Here is a 17300-nt window from a genome sequence, read left to right on the forward strand (position 1 = left end):
ATAGAGAGCGAGGTTACGGGTGGGAAAGTACGAGCGCCACCTGCTGGTCAGCCTCCTGCGTGTACGTTGTAGGTCTCTGCCCTTATGCAGACAACAGGGGAGAACGGGTGATGTATGTGCGGGCAAGAGGCGTGGACTGTGCAGCACAATGTGAACATGACCCTGAATACTTCACAGGTGTTTGAGTTGACCTTCCGGGGGCGCTGTATCCTAGCTGTTTGTTAAATGTTGAAAAGACTCTGACCAGGAGTAAACACAAATATGCAAATGTTTTCATTGATTTCCCATTCTTAGGTATCAGACTGAGCGTGCTCTAGATATTATCTATTACTTGCATCGAATTTACTCACAAGCCTGCGATTCTGTATAGATGCTCCCTAGTGCCACCTGGAGGTAATTGCAGTGTATAGGCAAGGGCTCATCCAGCATTTCATAACTGATGACCTATCCTTAAAGGGGTTTTCCACCATAAGGTGAATTTAGTACGTACCTGGCAGACAGTAATGGACATTCTTAGGAAGGATCTGCGCTTGTCTTGGGGCTAAATGGCTATGTTGTGAGATTACCATAACACTGGGGCTAGCTTTTTGTGAACTTGTATTTCCTGTTTGACTTTTTTTTTTTTTTTTTTTTTACTAAAAATCCCACAATTCCATTTTCCTCCCTCCCACACATCAGCCACCCCACCCATTGAAACATAAATGAGCTGCATCCATTCAAAAAACCTGTGGTTTCAATCAGGGTGCCTACAGCTGCTGCATTAGTTGCAGATTGATCTCACTCCCACCAAGTGATCGCTCCACCCATTGAAGCAGACAGGCTCCCTGTCATCAGCTGACCAGTGAGTCAGGTCTCGGCCGCATTGCAAGCTGGGAAAAATAAATATTGGGGTGAAAATCACATAAGAATTGTGAGGAATCCGTCACACACAGTAACAGACACTACAGTGGGGATCAAAAGTTTGGGCACCCCTGGTAAAAATGTGTATTAATGTGCATAAAGAAGCCAAGGAAAGATGGAAAAATCTCCAAAAGGCATCAAATTACAGATTAGACATTCTTATAATATGTCAACAAAAGTTAGATTTTATTTCCATCATTTACAATTTCAAAATAACAGAAAACAAAAAAATGGCGTCTGCAAAAGTTTGGGCACCCTGCAGAGTTAATATCTTGTACTGCCCCCTTTGGAAAGTATCACAGCTTGTAAACGCTTTTTGTAGCCTGCCAAGAGTCTTTCAATTCTTGTTTTAGGTATTTTGCCCATTCTTCCTTACAAAAGTCTTCCAGCTCTTTGAGATTTCTGGACTGTCTGTCATGCACTGCTCTTTTAAGGTCTATCCATAGATTTTCAATTATGTTGAGGTCAGGAGATTGTGAAGGCTATGGCAAAACCTTCAGTTTACGCCTCTTTATGTAATCCCCCGTGGATTTCGAGGTGTGTTTAGTATCATTATCCATTTGTAAAAGCCATTCTCTCTTTAACTTCAGCTTTTTCACAGATGGCATCAAGTTAGCATCCAAAATTTGCTGAAATTTTATTGAATCAATTTTTCCTTCTACTCGTGAGATGTTGCCTGTGCCACTGGCTGCAATACAACCCCAAAGCATGATTGATCCACCCCCATGCTTAACAGTTGGACAGAGGTTCTTTTCATTAAATTCTGTTCCCCTTCTTCTCCAAATGTACCTTTGCTCATTCTGGCCAAAAAGTTCAATTTTAACCTCATCGGTCTACAGAACTTGTTTGCAAAATGCATCAGGCTTGTCTATATGTTAATTTGCAAAGTTCAAACACTGATTTTTGTGGTGAGGACGTAGAAGAGGTTTTCTTCTGATGACTCTTCCATGAAGACCATATTTGTACAAGTATCTCTTTATAGTGAAATAGTGTACCACAACTCCAGTGTCTGCCAGATCTTTCTGGAGGGATTGTGCAGTCAAACGTGGGTTTTAAAAAGTTTTTCCCACAATCCTGCGAGCTGTTCTGTCTGATATTTTTCTTGGTCCTCCTGATCTTGCTTTAACTTCCACTGTTCCTGATGACTGCCATTTCTTAATTACATTCCGAACAGAGGATATTGACATCGGAAAATGTTTTGCTATCTTCTTATAGCCTTCTCCAGCTTTGTGAGCGTCAACTATTTTCAGTTTCAGATTTCTAGACAACTGCTTAGAAGAACCCATGGTGCTGATTGTTGGGGCAAGGTCAGATGAGTCTGGGCATTTAAAACCTTTGAGATTGACATCACCTGGTCTTTCCAGATAATGATTGAGAACAATCCATGACACTGGCAGGTCTCAGCTTTGCAAAGGGGGCAGTGCATGCTATAAATTCTGCAGGGTGCCCAAACTTTTGCAGACGCCATTTTTTTGTTTTCTGTTATTTTGAAAGTGTAAATGATGGAAATAAAATCTAACTTTTGTTGACATATTATAAGAATGTCTAATCTGTAATTTGATGCCTTTTGGAGATTTTTCCATCTTTCCTTGGCTTCTTTATGCACATTAATACAAATTTTTACCTTGGATGCCCACATTTTTGATCCCCACTGTATATTATGAACTACACTAACTTTACAGCCCCTGTAGAATAGTCAAATAAAAAAAAAATTCCTGGAATACCACTTTAAAGGGGTACTCCAGTGGAAAACTATTTTTTTTTTTTATCAACTGGTGCCAGAAAGTTAAATAGATTTGTAAATTACTTCTATTTAACCCCTTAAGGACGCAGGGTTTTTCCGTTTTTGCATTTTCATTTTTTCCTCATCACCTTCTAAAAATCGTAACGCTTTCAATTTTGCACCTAAAATTCCCTATTATGGCTTATTTTTTGGACCACCAATTCTACTTTGCAGTGACATTAGTAATTTTACCAAAATATCCACGGCGAAGCGGGAAAAAAAATCATTGTGTGACAAAATTGAAGAAAAAATGCCATTTTGTAACTTTTGGCGATTTCCATTTCTACACAGTGCATTTTTCGGTAAAAATGACACCTTATCTTTATTCTGTAGGTCCGTACAATTAAAATGGTACCCTACTTATATAGGAAATCATAACTACATGCAGGAAAATGTATACATTTAAAATTGTCATCTTCTGACCCCTATAACTTTTTTATTTTTCCACATACGGGCCGCTATGAGGGCTCATTTTTTTGCGCTGTGATCTGTTGTTTTTATCGGTATGATTTTTATATTGATCAGACTTTTTGAACACAGTAACCTCGATATATATATAGTTATATATATAGTGTGAGCCCCCCAAATCTTATATTTCTTTATACTTGTAACAGACTTTAGATAATTGACTTAAGGCTTGACTAGACTGTAGATAGTGACAGCAGACATAGACTTGACTTACTGGAATGACTGTAGATTTGAGGCCTTCTAGGTGCTGGACACTAACACTGAGATCTCTGGTGTTTGCTGGTCTCAGTAAAGTGATGGAAGAGAAAAGGGGCAAAAGAGAGAATTGCAATGGCTGCCCCCTTATATAAAGGGGGGCTGAGCCAAAGCCCATTGGTCAAGCTGCGAGTCATGTGTTAAGCTGGTGCCCTCTGAGTAACATGTGATAACATAAACATATCATGTGACATCTCACAGGTCCTTTAGACTAGAGTCCTCCAAAGGTCCTTTATGCTGACTATACATTGACATACTGACATTAAATAACACTATAATAACAGCAGGGGAGACACTGCGGGAGAGCCCCAGGTCACTGAGGGACTCAACTTGACAGGGCCTAAGTGTAGTGCAGGACCATGTCCTGTACTGGGACATCACAAACCCCCTTCTTAATACAAGTTGCCCTCGACGCAGGTTCTGTTAGAGTTGAGGGTCGAGGTGACCCTGGGGCCGGATGTAGTCCTGAGGCATTTTTTGCAAACAAACGTCCATTCCAGGCTTGCAAATTTCCTCTGGTAAAAACTGATAACATAAAAGTCTATGTAATATTGTCCATACATGCTCTGATTTTTGGTGTTCAACCGAGAACAGGATTAATAATAACTAGGACCAATACATATAACTTTACTTTAAGGACCTTCTTTGACTGTGCATTTGATGACTTGACTATGCAAAACAGTAGATTAAACACAACATGACATTTTGACTATGCATGTAACATTATACTCATGACTAGGCTTAATACTTTATACTAGACATTTGCGGATTGGGTTGCCTGCGGCTTTCTGCCCAGAGCCTTGGCTACTGGGGTCCCTTGGCATTTAAAACACTTCTCCCCAGAACACTATATTAAGTTTATTCTAGACATTTCTATGCTAGACATTTCATGTTGATAACATTTGACATTTCTGTTACCTTAGAATTAATTACTTAGTATCAGGAATACCTTCTGGCCAGGAAAGTATCCTGTGCACGAACACAAGAACATATGACATTAGACATTTGACATATGACATTAAAGTAGACTGTATAATTTTGAGTGCTACAGTACTACTGTATGTGACTTAAGGTGTGCATCACTTATACGTGTACATTGTGTGTACATGACTATATGTACTTTTAGGTGTACATTTTGTGTAATACACTACTGTTTATGATATATGATGCTGGTGGTGGGGTGGCGGGTTGCTTTTCTTGAGTGGCTCAGGACAAACTCCTGTAGAGATACAACCAGTCATCAGAAAAGACTGTACACAGTGACATGGTGTACAATAACTTATTTACATTTTATTAGACCTTAGCAAACATAATACAGGACCATAACATTTTAGTGCACCTCCGTAACCATTTTTATAGAACCGAATATATTACTTTAGGTATTTACATAACAGTTCATGTACTGCTCAGTAGTCTACATTAAAGAGTTTGTGGACGTGGCTCAAGTCAGGGTCCCCTACTGACTTGTTTGTGCCTATGTAAAGCAAATAGTGAATTTCCTCTACCAAGGAGTCTCTAAGCTAAAGCCTGGCACAATACTTACTAATCAAGCACAATGCTTGAAGTTGCTGTAACAACAAAAGTGTGCTACTGCACGACAGTCAGTTAGTCTGGCGATCGAGTCTGGTTAATTCACTGTACACAAATCACTTAGATAGCTTGCTCTCACTGGGCCCCTTGCATGGGGTCAACGTGGGTGTTCCATGAGACATGGGACAAACAGGAATTAGTAATTATTGGACTGACTGTAACCACTACTTGTACTGCAGCAGCTTGTGCCACTGAGGGGTTACTCATTGGTGCCTGCTGATCCAGCCAAACCTCCGCCACTGCAGGAGTAGGCCGAGGCACTTGAGTTGGTACCCGTGGGTTAGGCCACACCTCCTTGACAGCCGGAGTAGGCCTTGGTACTTTTGTTGGTGACCGCTGGTTAGGCCAAACCTCCTCGCTCATAGGAGTAGGCCTGGGCACATCTGTAAAGAAACCTTGATGTAGAAACTTTGGATCCATCACAGGTGGATCTGGATACTCCTCTTGGATGACTGCTCCCTTGACACTGGGAGGTAGAAAACCAAATGGATCTACGTCCCAATCTTCAGAAGGAAAATAAGAAAATGGAATCTGGGTAGGATTCCTGGGCCTGGCTACAGTGGCTGCCAATTCCCCTCGAAGACTCTGCACCGGTGTGTATTCCACAATTTCCCCGCTCTTTAGAGAATGCTTTTCAGGGGGGAGATAGTCCCTCTTTACAGCCCTCCTGTTTACTAGGTGGATACCCCCGTGGTCACAGTCCATGAGGGTATCAAATCCCCGTACTCGGTCAAACTTCACTACGGTGGCGCATCTGCACTCCAGGGGTGGCTCACCCTGTCGGGGTTGCTCTAGTATGCGGATTTACAAGGCCGCTAGTTGTTTAGTGTCCTTTTGTTGCTGCTGCCTCACTTCAAAGGGAAACTGCTTAGGCCCATTTCTTTGTAGCCTTTGGGCCCTCAGTTCCTCCACGATGGTGGCCACCTCTGCATCCCTTTTCCCGGGCAAGGGAAGTAGGTGCTCCCGCATGTATTGAATCAACTCCGGCTTGTCGACGAACAGCCCCTTAGGGAGCGGTGGTGACCGGGGACATGCTGGGGGTTGTTGGGCCTTAGCCACTGGTTCAGGGCTGGAAAGGGAGGAAGGAGTAGAGAAAGTGGCCTCAGCCGGAGTACTCACATCGGACTCCTCTGTCGGGATCTCAGCCTAGGAACCCCAGCTGCGATGGTGAGGAGACAGCCTCACGGGCGACGACCCTCTTGATGCTTCCGGTGCACCCTATGTTGATCCTCCGGCTCAATCTTGGGACTCTTAGTTCATGTGGATCGCTGTGACGCCATTTTACTGCTCTCTGCCAGAACTTTCTGTAGACTGAAGAGGTCGGGCTCCGCATGGCCTTTTATATCGGTCTCCAACAAGATGGCCACCGGCCGGAAGGACGTCATCAGTGAGGCCTGGGACCGGAAGCGAATCAGCAGTGCATTCTCTTCATCCACCCCCCTGGCAACAAAGGGCAGACCTTTCAAGTTCCACTTCGGACTGGACACTACGACATGATCTCGATCTCCACACCCAGGGCCGGACGCTGGCTCTGGCGGGACTCCTTTGCGCGCTTCTCGACCATTGGATTAACCCTTGCAGGTACGACAGACATTTTGGCGCGCAACTTGGCCTCCATCCTAACATTGCACATAGTTGGTTTAACTCTTGCAGACTTTTTCACGTTTTCTTCACCTCCCCCCCCCCTACTTTTTCAGCGCCACAGTAAAGACACATTTCATTAACACAGTCCTGTACACTTTTGTGGCGCACACTTTTTTGCAACTGCATGTGATTTTTCACTTGGACACAGTTCAGACTGTGGGGAAGGACTGGTGGCATATTGCATATGGCACACAACTGTATCTTGATAACGGTGACTTGACTTGGTGGTTAAGTGGTTAAGGCACACACCTGTATCCTGTTTGTCATGCCAAGATTGTGGTGACCCACGGTGATGTTGGGACCACGGGGTGTAGCGGTGTAGGTGGTTGGGGCAGGATAGTATTAACCCCAGGGGCAAGGTGTTGTTAATTGCTAATGCTCGTGATGCCAGAGTGGTTTTTGGGTATCGGAACCACACGAACGGTATCTCCGCTATTCCAATTGAAAGAAGAGTCCACAACCAAGTTACGGTTTAACGGAGGCTTTACTGAGTTAAGACATGTGTTATTATCTTCACAGCTAGGCCAGAATCCCAGAGAGGTGGCCAGAAACACAGAAGGACCTTGCAGCATGCTGGAACCAATTATGCTTGTAATAGACTTTAGATAATTGACTTGAGGCTTGACTAGACTGTAGATGTGACTTGAGGCTTGACTTGACTGTAGATAGTGACAGCAGACATAGACTTACTGGAATGACTGTAGATTTTAGGCCTTCCAGGTACTGGACACTAGCACTGAGATATCTGGTGTTTGCTGGTCTCAGTAAAGTGATTGAAGAGCAAAAGGGAAAAAGAGAGATAATTGTAATGGCTGCTCCCTTATATAGAGGGGGGCTAAGCCAAAGCCCATTGGTCAAGCTGCGGGTTATGTGTAAAGCTGGTGCCCTCTGGGTAACATGTGATAACATAAACATAACATGTGACATTTCACAGGTCCTTTAGACATTCACTGGAGTCCTCCAAACATCCTTTGTACTGACTATACAGTGGGGATCAAAAGTTTGGGCACCTCAGGTAAAAATTTGTATTAATGTGCATAAAGAAGCCAAGGAAAGATGGAAAAATCTCCAAAAGGCATCACATTACAGATTAGACATTCTTATAATATGTCAACAAAAGTTAGATTTTATTTCCATCATTTACACTTTCAAAATAACAGAAAACCAAAAAATGGCATCTGCAAAAGTTTGGGTACCCTGCAGAGTTAATATCTTGTACTGCCCCCTTTGGCAAGTATTACAGCTTGTAAACGCTTTTTGTAGCCAGCCAAGAGTCTTTCAATTCTTGTTTGAGGTATCTTTGCCCATTCTTCCTTACAAAAGTCTTCCAGTTCTTTGAGATTTCTGGGCTGTCTGTCACACACTGCTCTTTTAAAGTCTATCCATAGATTTTCAATTATGTTGAGGTCAGGAGATTGTGAAGGCCGTGGTAAAACCTTCAGTTTATGCCTCTTGATGTAATCCCCCATGGATTTCGAGGTGTGTTTAGGATCATTATCCATTTGTAGAAGCCATCCTCTCTTAAACTTCAGCTTTTTCACAGATGGCATAAAGTTAGCATCCAAAATGTGCTGAAATTTTATTGAATCCATTATTCTTTCTACTTGTGAGATGTTCCCTGTGCCACTGGCTGCAATACAACCCAAAAGCATGATTGATCCACCCACATGCTTAACAGTTGGACAGAGGTTCTTTTCATTAAATTCTGTTCCCCTTCTGCTCCAAACGTACCTTTGCTCAATCCGGCCAAAAAGTTCAATTTGAACCTCATCGGTCCACAGAACTTGTTACCAAAATGCATCAGGCTTGTCTATATGTTCATTTTGCAAAGTTCAAATGCTGATTTTTGTGGTGAGGACGTAGAAGAGGTTTTCTTCTGATGACTCTTCCATGAAGACCATATTTGTACAAGTATCTCTTTATAGTGAAATAGTGTACCACAACTCCAGTGTCTGCCAGATCTTTCTGGAGGGTTTGTGCAGTCAAACGTGGGTTTTGAATAGTTTTTCTCACAATCCTGCGAGCTGTTCTGTCTGATATTTTTCTTGGTCTTCCAGATCTTGCTTTAACTTCCACTGTTCCTGATGACTGCCATTTCTTAATTACATTCCCAACAGAGAATATTGACATCTGAAAACGTTTTGCTATCTTTTTATAGCCTTTTCCAGCTTTGTGAGCGTCAACTATTTTCAGTTTCAGATTTCTAGACAATTGCTTAGAAGAACCTATGTTGCTGATTGTTGGGGCAAGGTCAGATGAGTCTGGGCATTTAAAACCTTTGAGATTGACATCACCTGGTCTTCCCAGAAGATGATTGAGAACAATCTATGACACTGGCAGGTCTCAGCTTTGCAAAGGGGGCAGTGCATGCTATAAATTCTGCAGGGTGCCAAACTTTTGCAGTTGCCATTTTTTTGTTTTCTGTTATTTAGAAAGTGTAAATGATGGAAATAAAATCTAACTTTTCTTGACATATTATAAGAATGTCTAATCTGTAATTTGATGCCTTTTGGAGATTTTTCCATCTTTCCTTGGCTTCTTTATGCACATTAATACAAATTTTTACCTGGGATGCCCAAACTTTTGATCCCCACTGTATATTGACATACTGACTATAATCCTATTACATTAAATAACACTATAATAACAGCAGGGGAGACACTGCAGGAGAGCCCCAGGTCACTGAGGGACTCAACCTGACAGGGCCTAAGTGTAGTGCAGGACCATGTCCTGTACTGGGACATCACACATGTCTGGCCATTGACAATAATGAAGAGACGTAAACATGTCACATAAAAGAATCCGTGTCACAGGGGTATTTTGGTATTTCATATGTTATGAAACCTTTTACTTATTCAAAATATCAAAAAAAAAAACTATGTACAATGCATAGTTCAATATATGTTATATAGTACATATCTCTATACTCCAACCCGAACGTCCCTTCTGTACATTATATACAGTGAGGTTGTGCATGAACACTTTTTACATGGTCGTTGGGGCTCGGCATTTCATTTTGTTCTTGTTCCTGGTAATAAATGGAACATTAAGCACGTGTTCCCTCAGTCTCAGTGGTGCATTAAGCGTCTGGTACCTAGTGGTCAGTGGGACATTCAGCAAACCATAGCATTGCTAATAGCTGCATTATATACTGTAAGCTCACTGTGTTTATATACAATAGAATTCGTTTTTAATCTCTTCAATAAACAATCCGAGCATTACTAAAGACAGGATTATTAAAAAATAAAGAGGTACATACCTTCCTTCGCTCCCCCAGTGCCTCCGGTAACCGGCTCCGGTCTCCGCCGCTATCCTCTTCCTGGTTGCCAGTGGTCGGCGAGTCATACTGCACTCAGCCAATCAAGGGCCGGTTATCGGAGGCACTGAGGGAGCGACGGAAGGTATGTACCTCTTTATTTTTTTACTGCTGGCAGTATGACGGGCAATTTTCCTATCCCGGAGTACTCCTTTAAAGAGCAAGGATGCTACTTTTATTATGTTAACAAATTATAACATTAGCCCATGTTATGAAATATCCCCTATTTCCCAAATGTCTCAGATACATATAAGTAGTGCTTCTATTGTACTGCCTCTTCCATTATGCCCTAACAGGTCCTTCTAGTTCATCTTGAAGGTGGCCTGCGATTCAGCCTACAACAGAGGTGTGTAATGAAGTATATGGATGACAGACAACAAAACTGTGGGAGCAACTTGTGCGTGTTGGCATATAAACCAATCCTCTCTACTGGTGATCTGTCTGGAGCCTGCTTGCAGTGTGTGTGCCCTCACATAACTACTGCTCCCAACTTGATGAACATATGTCATTCATCAACCATACTAGCTATATAACACATCTTAAGTCAGAAAGGCCTAGATGGTGGGCAATTTGTTGAAGCAACCATCCCACTTCTCTCAGTTCAATGGTGCCTCTCAGAGTCTGTTAATTTGGCAAAATATCATTGGGTATGTCGAGCAGTTAGAAATCTTTCACCAAGAGGTAAACTTCTATAAAAGTAGCCTCTGAAAGCCTTTTGATAGGATAGCAGGGGAAAAACTTTTATGCATTTTTCGTATCAGGAACTGTCCAGAGCAGGAGAAAATCCCCATAGCAAACCTAGGCTGCTTTGGACAGTTCCTGACACGGACAGAGGTGTCAGTGGAGAGCACTGTGGACAACACAAAAAATAAATTAAAAAAGAAAAGAATTTCCTCTGTAGCATACAGCTGCTAAAAAGTACCAAAAATATTACGATTTTTTAATAGAAGTAATTTACAAATCTGTTTAACTTTCTGGCACCAGTTCATTTAAAAAAAAGTTTTTCACCGGAGTACCCCTTTAACTGTCCCACAAGTGGATGAAGACCTCAGGCTTTCAAACTGTTTCAGTTCCCTCATGCACTGAGACACACTGTGGAAAACCTTTTGTAAGCCCAGTAATGAGCCTAGCCTCCAAAACCTGGGTTGCCTTGAGCCATTCTGAGAACAAGGACTGGCCATGAATGGAATGACAAACCCCACTACCAACCTGCTTGTCACTCCATAAAAATCCAGGCCCGTAAACAGATTTTACCAAAGTACAACTATCTCTGGATTTCTCATATCTCATCCAAATATATATATAATTAGCTTACACCTGAACATCTGGCTGCATGCAGTTGTTACTTTACTCCCTCTACCATCTCTTCTTGGTAACATACAGACAGTAAATGCAGGGAAGATGCAAAGTAGAAACATACAGCCTGAAAAGGGTTTTAAGAAAAAGGTCTTAAAAAAAATTTAAATAAAAAGAACAAAAACATGCCCAGGTTGCCAAAATAACCCCTGTACTTACTGTGGTATGGCGGCAGGGTGTGTGGTGCAGGGCAGATGTTGTTACCATAGGGGCAGATGGTATTAACCCCTTGTGTTCATGACGCCAGGGCGTGGTTTAGCCTTAACCACCCGAAGGTATACCGCTGGATCCTGGGCTAGGCATGGGGGCAATGAAGACACCGACGCCAGTTTACAGACAACGGTAGCTTTACTGAGGGTAGACAGTTGTTACAGTCTATGCAGTACAGCCAGGGTCCAAGGAGGTGACCAGTGACACAGAGACCTCGCAGCTTTGCTGGGACTTGTAGTAGACAAGAGAATTTAGCCAAGCCATGCTGAGTAGACAGAAGACTTTACTTGACTGACAGGGCAGTGACTTCAGCTTATTTGCACTTGACTTGAGGCTGCAGGACTTGACTTGTGGCTGCAGAACTTGACTTGAGGCTGCAGGACTTGTGGCTGCAGAACTTGACTTGAGGCCACCTCTGCTCTGGACACACTATAGGCACGACTTGACTGGACATGACCTCAGCATCAGTGGCGGATCCAGGGGAGTGGGCAACGGAGCAATTGCCCCCCTCCTCCCCCCCGAGATGGCTGCCCCTCCTGATACTATAGTATTGATGAGCGGGAGCTGTCAGCCCCGGCTCCACTGTCCCCTCACCTGCAGCATTTGCAGCGTGTGAACCGCAGGGACACCATCCTCTGCAGGCTACCTGTCAGTACTGAGGATGCTTCGGTCTCAGCATCATTCAGTCTGCAGCCATTACACTGTGCAGGGGCTGGAAAGAGAGATAAGCTCCTCCCCCTCTCACTCCTCTGTATTTCCTGCAGGCCGGGCTGAGTTTCCTGCACCTCCAACACAGGCCCGGACACCCACCCAATGCCTCCAGACCCCCCCTGCCCACCTTGATGCTGCCCTTCATGGTAAGTAACTTTGGGGTGAGGAGGAGGGGGGGGGGGGGTCAGGAGACAGTGAGAGGTAAAGGGGGACTCTTATCAGTGTTTCCCAGCAGAGGCCTCTAATTGTAGTAAAACTACAAATCCCAGCTTGTATTTGGCTTTGTGGGCATACTGGGAGTTGTAGTTTTACAACAGCTGGAGGCACCCTGGTTGGGGAACACTGATCTATCTGTCTATCTATCTCCTATCTATCTATATCATATCTATCTATCTATCTCATGTCTATCTATCTATATCATATCTATCTATCTCATATCTATCTATCTCTCATATCTATCTATCTATCTATCTCATATCTATCATCTATTTCTCTCATATCTATCTATATATCTATCTCATATCTATCTTTCTATCTATCCCACTACTGCCAACATCTATTTTTCATTTATTTACAGCCTATTTAGACGCCGAGACAGAGGATAAGTTTTAGATTGCGTGGCATCCGAGCGCTAGGACCCCCTACAATCTCCTGAACAGGGCCCTGCAGTCTGCTGTAAGGGGGTGTGCTGAACCCTTCACGGAGTGGCGGACGACATGCCTCCTCCATGTATCCCATGTGTTGGCCGCGGCTTCCTGCGGGGGACATTGGAATGGCCACTTCCGTCAGACTGACAGGGCCCGTTATGTGCCCTTCACTTATAATTCCCCCCTGTCTTGTGCCGCTAACAAATAATGTGCTCTGATTTATAATGCCCCCTTTTATGTGCCCCTTACTTAAAATGCCCCCTGAGGGTGCAGGACAGGGGGCATTATATGTGAGGAGAACATAACGGGGCATTATAAGTCGAAGCACATTATATGTTAGCGGCCCAAGACAGGGGGCTCCTCACGTATAATGCCCCCCTGTCATGTGCCCCTCACATTTAATGCCCCCCTGTCATGTGCCCCTCACATTTAATGCCCCCTGTGATGTGCCCCTCACTTATTCCCCCATGTTATGTGCCCCTTACTTAAAATGCAGGACAGGGGGCATTATCTGTTTTATAAAGCCCCCTTTTATGTGCCCCTTACTTAAAATGCCCCCTGAGGGTGCAGGACAGGGGGCATTATATGTGAGGGGAACATTGCAGGGTCATTAAATGTGAGGGGCACATGACAGGGGGGCATTAAATGTGAGGGGCACATGACAGGGGGGCATTAAATGTGAGGGGCACATGACAGGGGGGCATTACAGGCCCTCACTTATAATGCCCCCCTGTCTTGAGCCGCTAACATATAATGTACTGTACTTTTACTTATAATGCCCTGTTATGTGCCCCTTACTTATAATGCACCCTGTTATGTGCCCCTTACTTAAAATGCCCCCTGAGGGAGCAGGACGGGGGCATTTTATGTGAGGGGAACATTGCAGGGGCATTATAAGTGAGGGGCACAGCACAGGGGGGAATTATATGGTAGGGGCACAGGACAGAGGGCATTATTATTATGAGGGGGAATAGGACAGGTCATAGTTATATGTGCAGGCACAGGATGGGGCATTATTACTATATATGAGGGGCACAGAGTATAAGGAATTTCTAGGGTAGTACGGTTTTCATTAGCCACAATACATCACAGTATTGTATTCAGAGGGATATTTAGAGTGTACAGTGTGTTGTAGTATTATATTCTGAGGTTACAGTGTGTGGCAGTATAATATTCAGGGGTACAGTGTGTGGCAGTATTATTTTCAGAGGTAAAGTGTGTGGTAGTATTATATTCAGGGGTATAGTGTGTGGCAGTATTATATTTAGGGGTACAGTGTGTGGCAGTATTATATTCAGGGGTACAGTGTGTGGCAGTATTATATTCATGGGTACAGTGTGGTAGTATATTGAGAGGGTACAGTGTGTGGCAGTATTATTCAGTGGGTACAATGTGTGGCAGTATTATATTCAGTGGGTACAGTGTGTGGCAGTATTATATTCAGTGGTTACAATGTGTGGCAGTATTATTCAGTGGGTACAATGTGTGGCAGTATTATATTCATTTGGTACAGTGTGTGGGCAGTATTATATTCAGTGGGTACGATGTGTGGCAGTATTATATTCATTGGGTACAGTGTGTGGGCAGTATTATATTCAGTGGGTACAGTGTGTGGCAGTATTATAATCAGTGGGTACAATGTGTGGCAGTATTATATTCATTGGGTACAGTGTGTGGGCAGTATTATATTCAGTGGGTACAGTGTGTGGCAGTATTATATTCAGTGGGTACAATGTGTGGCAGTATTATATTCAGTGGGTACAGTGTGTGGTAGTATTATATTCAGAGGGTACAGTGTGTGCCAGTATTATATTCAGAGGGTACAATGTGTGGCAGTATTATATTCAGTGGGTACAATGTGTGGCAGTATTATTCAGTGGGTACAATGTGTGGCAGTATTTTATTCAAAGGGTAAAGTGATTTACCCTTTTACCCTAGTATATTCGGAGGGTACAGTGTGTCAGAATTATATTCAAAGGATAGGATGTTTGGCAGTTTTATAACAATACTTGTTTTCATATAGAGGTTCAGAATCCGCTGACATAGTGAGGAGCCGTCTGGGCATCAAGTTCTTCAGCAAGAACATTTAGCTGGACCTGGCGGTATGTACCATCTGAATTAGATAAGGAAAGACTATAGAGAAGACGTCACCTATAGTCACTGATATCATTGTGTATTGTCCCATCAGAGCTGTAGTCACTTGTAAGTTTTGCAGTAATGATGGGTGAAACAACAACTCCCAGCATCCCCTCACCACTACTTATGTCATACTGGGAGCTGTAGTTTTAAATTGTAAAAACTTCTTTAGCATTTTCCCATTCTGTGGCAATTGGTGTATTTGATTATTATACTGGATACATTTAATAATATTGTAAGTTCTTTAAGAAACACCTTATTTTCTGTCCAGCAAAACGAAATTCTCTAATAGTGCCCCTCCCGAGACTAGACTCTGGATCCGCCCCTGCTCAGCACACAAAAAGAGCAGAGCTCAAAGAGAGAGCAGAGCTCAAAGAGAGACAGAGCTCAAAGAGAGAGCAGAGCTAAAAGAGAAAGAGGCTAGCTCCACCCAGGGCTTATATGGGGGAGACTAGCAGGGAGCCCATAGGTCACCTTTGTGGTCAGCTGGTCACTAGTACCTCCTGGGTAACAATCACATGGTACATTTATTAAAGGTACAATACACAATTTAATACATAACCTATTTACATGGGGGAACAACTGCAGGGGGGCCTGGGGACACTGAGGGGCACCAGAGCATGGTGGACACCTGCTCTGGTGTCCACCATGTTCTTCTTCCTGGTGTCGGTGCCCAATATGTCAATCACTGGCTGAGGCGGGACACTGCTGTCAATGATTGGCTGAGCGGCAATGTAATGTATTGGACTTTGGGAACACACCGACTCTCAGCCAATCACAGGTCACAGCAGTGTCCCGCCTCCAGTGATTGGCTGAGAGTCAATGTGTCACTGATTTATTGAGCCCCAGCACCAGTAATTGGAACACGGTGGACACCAGAGCAGCGATACCCAAGGCTACGGGGACCGAGTGAGAGGAAAGTATAGTTTTTATTTGGCAGCCCGGCCATGTTTTTTAAAATTTTTTTTTACTAAAATAACCTTTTCTCCGATCAACCCCTTTGAAGTCAGACTATATATCTACTGTTTCCAAGGTTTTTCATTTTTTATTGTCATTGGTGTAATAAGAGATAGTGGTTGATAAAGTGTATATGGGTTTCATAGTTAAACATTCTTCTCTTTTAATACAGATTAGTCGCCTGCTTTGCTAAACAGGAAAAACACAGACAATGCTAATTTTACAGTAATTTTACAGTAATAAATTATTATGCAAAGAACTAATTTTATCCCAGAATTCTGACTCTCAATAGAGGGTTAATTTTATCCTAACTATGATTATTGGAAGTCCTGAAGGAATTCCAATATAATCTGTGTTATGCAGCCCCCTTCTATCGTCATTCTTCTAAGACTTTGAGTTATTGTTTGCCTGCAATGTCCTTCGGGACTTGGCACACAATAAAACACAGGGGCTGATCAGGAATCGGATTAAAATCTCTATCCTCCTATCTCTGTATTGCAGCTATGAACTGGGAAACATTCTCCAATAGGCAATTGTCTTCTGGTGTAATAATCGGACTTGCTGCATCCGGTTCTTGTAATCTCTTATCTTTATTTCCTGAAAAATGCACTTCTTAGTTTTATGGTAAGAGAACAAAAACAGACTGCTTCTGCAGTGAAGCTACCTACAGGTGGTATTTACAGTACATGGTGTATTTAATATAGATGCCTCTTATCATGTATATAATCACAGTGCTTGTCTACATATTCAGACTTTCCATCACCGTAAGCCCGTATTTGAATAATTGCAAAAAGATGGAACTGTGATTGTGTTCTTGTTTTTATATTCATAGGAACAGCTAAAGCCTAAATAACCTTTCAGATGCTAAACACGTTATTGTCATTTTCACTTCCATTACATAAGCAAATATTCATGGTTAAAATATTTAAATGGACTTCTGTCTATAAAAGACGATACAATACCCTTACAGCTTATTATTATTGAAAATAGCACCCCCTAAGGCTGGGATCACAGAGGGGAAAAATCAGCAATGTTTTTTACTTTATTTTTCTAATCCGCATACAAATGGCTGCAAAAAAATAAAAATAAATTGTGGATGAAAATCTGTATGTAAAATAAAATACGCTGACGATTTTTCTGCTGTGTGAATTTGACCTTAGGATGGTTTCATACACATACCTTATTTTTTGAAAAAATGCAATGCACTTGTCCTGGTGTAATATTAGGCTGTTGGTTAAAAAATGGTGCAATGAGATATTAGTAGAAATCAGGAATATCAAACAATGCAGGGTTCTGGCATTTTTCTGTACTTATGATATTTTTGGGT

The 17300-nt window shown here is 42.7% G+C and overlaps 1 long non-coding RNA gene across 1 annotated transcript; it reads left to right on the top strand.

The window, feature by feature from the left end:
* Positions 1-78: 78 nt before the first annotated feature.
* On the top strand, positions 79-15495 carry LOC130368682 (uncharacterized). The gene is made up of 3 exons (XR_008892534.1): positions 79-177; positions 12287-12379; positions 14904-15495. It is a non-coding gene; the product is annotated as an uncharacterized LOC130368682 (long non-coding RNA).
* Positions 15496-17300: the final 1805 nt, after the last annotated feature.

Source organism: Hyla sarda, chromosome 4 (genome assembly GCF_029499605.1).
Source record: "Hyla sarda isolate aHylSar1 chromosome 4, aHylSar1.hap1, whole genome shotgun sequence".
NCBI lineage: Eukaryota > Metazoa > Chordata > Amphibia > Anura > Hylidae > Hyla > Hyla sarda.